Here is a 3,859-nt window from a genome sequence, read left to right on the forward strand (position 1 = left end):
ACACCTGCCTGCTGCCATTCCTGAGCAAGCTCTGCACTGCTGGTAGCCCGATCCCGCAGCTGAAACACTTTTAAGAGACGGTCCTGGCGCTTGCTTGTCTTTCTTGGGCGCCTTGGAGCCTTTTTGGCAACAATGGAACCTCTCTCCTTGAAGTTCTTGATGATGCGATAGATTGTTGACTGAGGTGCAATCTTTCTAGCTGCGATACTCTTCCCTGTTAGGCCATTTTTGTGCAGTGCAATGATGACTGCACGTGTTTCTTTAGAGATAACCATGGTTCACAGAAGAGAAACAATGATGCCAAGCACCAGCCTCTTTGTGTCCAGTGGTGTCATTCTTACTTAATCGTGACAGATTGATCTCCAGCCCTGTCCTCATCAATGGGATGAGGACAGGGCTCACCCCATTGATGAGCCCTGTGCTAATGGAGCAATCACTGAAACGATGTTAGCTGGACCTTTTAAGGCAGGGCTGCAATGAAGCTGAAGTGTGTTTTGGGGGATAAAGTTCATTTTCTAGGCAAATATTGACTTTGCAATTAATTGCTGTTAAGCTGATGACTCTTTATAACATTCTGGAGTATATGCAAATTGCCATTATAAAAATTGAAGCAGTAGACTTTGTAAACATTAACATTTGAATCATTCTCAAAACTTTTGGCCATGACTGTATTATGAATTAATTCTGACATTTTTAAGTTATTTGCAACACCCTGACTAACATTAGCTCATGTATAATCAGGACTATTACAAGTTTTATCGTAGTTTAATATACAAATCATCGTTACCTTACCTGAACCGTCTGAGCCATCTGTTTTCCTCCCTCTGCAAGGCGGAGATCAGCTCCTCCTCGCCACATCGCAGCATTCCTCCCACTGACGCATTTTATTGAAGTCTCAGAAAAAATCATAATCAGGCTATAAAATTAGCTCAGCTTTCTCTTCTTCTTTTGTATCAGAAAAACAACAACTCGCGTTAGGTCGCATGTAACGAAGCACAGCACAGAGCCTGGAGGCGGTACCCTGCTACCGAGCCGAGAAGGGCCGGTGGAAACGCGGTCACTCCGAAACAGAGCCGAGCCGAGCCGAGCCGAGCCGAGCCGAGCCGGGTTGTTGAAGTAGAGCCGGTGGAAAAGGGGCATTAGTTAGCTAGTTTTGAAGCTCATTTTCCAGTGTTCCACTTCATTTGTTTGCTAATTGCTGCTGGCTAGTTTGAAGGAGCTGAGCGAGGAAGTCACTGTGGAGGGGTGGTCTTTAAGGCTCAGAAGCTTGGAAACTACAGCTCAGAGGAGGAGCTGCTTCTCAAAGGCGACGCTTAAAGGATTTCTCAAACATGCATGAAAGAATCAAAGCAACACTCCAGGTATGTTTATGATGGATGAGGGAATGATATTCTAGCCAGATGTAAAGCTAAAAAAAGAGGCAATTTTACACAATACAGCCACTTTAATTACAAATAACTTGAAAAATACTCTTATCATTAAGGGGTAATGTATTTCCATTGTTCTTACATGGAAAAATAGCTGGTAAGTGGAACTGCGCTGCTCTGAAAACACATTTCAAAGTAGGCTCAGTGTAGGATGTGGGAATCTGTCACTCAATTACATTTACAATCACATTCTACTTTATTGACAGCCACACCCATCTTGAGTTGAGTGGGCTGTGTACGAGGAAGGGGGAGGTGGGGGGGTTGTGTGCAGAGTAGCAGAAGGAAGGGATTGGCCAGGGTACACTGACTGTACACATTGTCCACACGTTTGCTGCAACAAAGCCATTTGTTTTGTTTTGTTGTTTTTTTTGTTGTTGTTGTTGTTTTTTAAGCATCTTATGCTTTTGGGGTGAACAAGCTCCAGTATAACTGAGCATTCTTAAAATAAATGAGCACTGTATTCGTCAGTGCAGGCTGGAGCTTGTGCAGCTCAGACATCCTTGTGGCTCTCGTGGTGTAGGTGCGGTGCCTCTCCGCTGCGCTGCAGCCGCTGTTGCTGCAGGGGGAGCATTCGTCCATCCACAGCGTGCTGCTGCTGCTGCTGCTGCTGTGTGCTGCGATGTGCGGCGGCCGCCTTATTACCAGTCCACCCGGTTTGCTCCTTTTATCTGGTTTTACTTCCATCAGACCGCCGTGGAACGGATCCGTCATCACAGGGGAGCGCTATGTGCAGCAGGGAGGGGACACGTCTTGGAGCGCGTCTTAACTGAGGTGAGAAGCCCGTTCGTTTCAAATCCTTCAATAATAAGCCACTGATTAAAGAGAAAAGGGCCCGTTCTCAGAAGGATGTTTTTGACGATGCTTCGAGCTCCAGATGGACATTGAACAGCAATTTTTTTTTTTTTAAGCAACAGACAAGGAGACAAGGAGGGGTGGGGGGTGTATTTGTGTGCAAGAGATTGCCTAAATGAGGGACGAGGTTGGATTTGTCAGATGGGTTTAGGATGTAAAGCGTGCATTCGCCTTTTACACGGAGCTCCCCTGCAGTATTTTTCACCGTTAAAGGTATAGGCTGATGGGCCTGCTTGCCGACGGGCATTTCAACACCGCTGTTTCGGAAGGACGGAGAACTGCGTTATCCTCCCATTTTTACCACAGATGTCGGTCGGTGGATCATGTGGCGTTAGAAAGGAGCCCAGATGGACCCAAACGAGCAGCAGTGATTCTGCCACTTTGGGAGGAACCCCCAGAATATTCCAACATTGCTCCTCATATATTTCCCGTCTGAGTCACTTCTCACCAGCAAGCATACATGGTGTTGACTGTGACACCAAACTGACAAAGATATGTCACGTCGGGTTTTTGCCCTTATTAAAACCTAATATTCCTATTTTATTTTTACTCATTTACTTCTTTCCCCCCCCCTTTTTTTTACATTGGAGTTTTATGCATTAACTTCCTTTTAACGTTGAATTGTAGCATCAGCCTAATTTCTGTTAAAAATAAATAAATAAAATAATTTTCCCTTACATTTTGGAGTTTAATGGATGACCCATTAAACTCCAAAATGTCATGTTTGGAGGTTAACCCTTGTGTTTACAAATGGGGTCCATCCGACCCAACACCCGTAAAACTTGTATCATTTGCCACAGACCGTTTGCCTCAGTCCTCTCATGCACAAGGGTTAATGAATGACCCAAAGTATTGCATGCAGGGTGAGCAAACTCATTAATAAGAATTATTACCAAAAAACACTTGCTTTGACAGCAGATGCTTTGGTTAGAGTCTAACCAATGTATTAAAAATCAACCTGAGACACGGAGTGAGGAAAAGAGCCGAGTAACAGAAGAATCAGTGGAGAACAATGCAAACCAGAAAGCTTAAGTAAAATTCAATTAGATATTAAAAAAAGTATGCAAACTGATTGCAATAAAAAAAGTAGAGAACGTTGTACCCATTAATGCACCCTTTGTAGAATACACAGATGAGTTTAAGGAACTAAACCGTTCAAGTAGGATGCACTCGATAAACTACTTTAGATCTACTTTTCACTTAGTAACTCAGAATTACTATTTAAATACTCAGCATCCCAGCTGGATTCATCAGTGTCCCAATCCTGTGATGAAACCAAACAAAAACATTACATTTCAACAGGGACATTTTGTAAACTGTCTGTCCTGCCGACATCGCTTTGCAGTGCTGCGTACTGAAGGAATGCTCAAGCAATTAAGGGGCATAAGGCATGATCAATATCTGTTTTGTCTGTACATCCAAGCTATAGCTTTCAGCGCTTAGCATCATGACTGAGCTCAGCACAAACCATAGCAGCAGATAGAAGTTAGTGCCACACTCGCTGAAACAAGAAAAAAAACAACAACAACAAAAAAAATATATATATATTTATATATATTATATATATATATAAATATATA

The 3,859-nt window shown here is 43.2% G+C and overlaps 1 protein-coding gene across 3 annotated transcripts in view; it reads left to right on the plus strand.

The window, feature by feature from the left end:
* The first annotated feature begins 1,716 nt into the window (after positions 1-1,716).
* b4galnt1b (beta-1,4-N-acetyl-galactosaminyl transferase 1b) overlaps positions 1,717-3,859 on the plus strand; it is an 18,857-nt gene continuing 16,714 nt past the window's right edge. For all 3 annotated transcript variants that reach the window (XM_008410151.2, XM_008410150.2, XM_017305000.1), the window contains exon 1: positions 1,717-2,198. The gene's annotated coding sequence lies outside the window, so the exon portion shown is untranslated. The remainder of the gene's footprint in view (positions 2,199-3,859) is intronic.

This window comes from Poecilia reticulata, linkage group LG5, assembly GCF_000633615.1.
Source record: "Poecilia reticulata strain Guanapo linkage group LG5, Guppy_female_1.0+MT, whole genome shotgun sequence".
Taxonomy (NCBI): domain Eukaryota; kingdom Metazoa; phylum Chordata; class Actinopteri; order Cyprinodontiformes; family Poeciliidae; genus Poecilia; species Poecilia reticulata.